Below are 904 nucleotides of genomic sequence, written 5' to 3' on the forward strand. Positions count from 1 at the left end.
TGTCCTTATTAAACTAATGCAATTAATAACACATTGTTTTTCCTTTTTTGAGCATGGTTAGAACCAGGGCTTTGAGCCAGAATTTTTTTCCTATTGGTTCGTTCCGAACAGAAACGGAATTTTAACGTTTCCGGTTTTGGGTTCCACCATTAAATAGACGTTCCCGAACCGGTTAGAACAAAAAATTTTCATTCCCGGAGCGGTTAATTACGTTCCCTGTCAGCTGTTTAACAAATGGCTATAAATTATGTCTCTGTCTCATCCAGCTTAAGCCAAATGTAGGCTAATTCTATTACAACCTTCATTAAATAAAACAAGAAATAATTCAAAACAATTATTATTTCAAATGTTGGCGATTTGGATTCTCAGTATGTCTTCCCATCTACACAACCAGAAAAAGTGCCAAAAATTAAAGATAATTCGTTTAGTGTGTTACCAAAGGCTAGTCAGGCCCTATGCATTGATAGGCTAACAGAGGTTAACGTCATTTAATGTTCGCGAGCCTCTCATTAACGTGGACAAATATATTGATATCGTGTTTGAAATTGACGTTTTCGAATAACGATAGACTGCAATATTTACCTCTTATTTAAGATGTGGAGACGTGATAGTAGTCCACCCTCCCGCTCTCTCCATTCAGTCAGTGAACGTCACACAGGAAGTGAACCCCAGCAGGTCATAGAAACTTGCGCAGGAGAAGAATGACTTTTTTATTTGTAGGCTATGGAAACTTTGAGGAACGAAATAAAAACCGGTATTAACCGGTTACCATTATTTTTAATAAGCGTTTCTGTTCCGGAACATAAAAAATAATAAAGTTTCTGGTTTCGTTTCTGTTCTATGTGAAATAGAAAAAGTTCCCGGTTTTCGTTTTCTTTCCTTGAACCGGTTCAAAGCCCTGGTT

The sequence above is a fragment of the Neoarius graeffei genome, chromosome 26 (genome assembly GCF_027579695.1).
Source record: "Neoarius graeffei isolate fNeoGra1 chromosome 26, fNeoGra1.pri, whole genome shotgun sequence".
Classification (NCBI taxonomy): domain Eukaryota; kingdom Metazoa; phylum Chordata; class Actinopteri; order Siluriformes; family Ariidae; genus Neoarius; species Neoarius graeffei.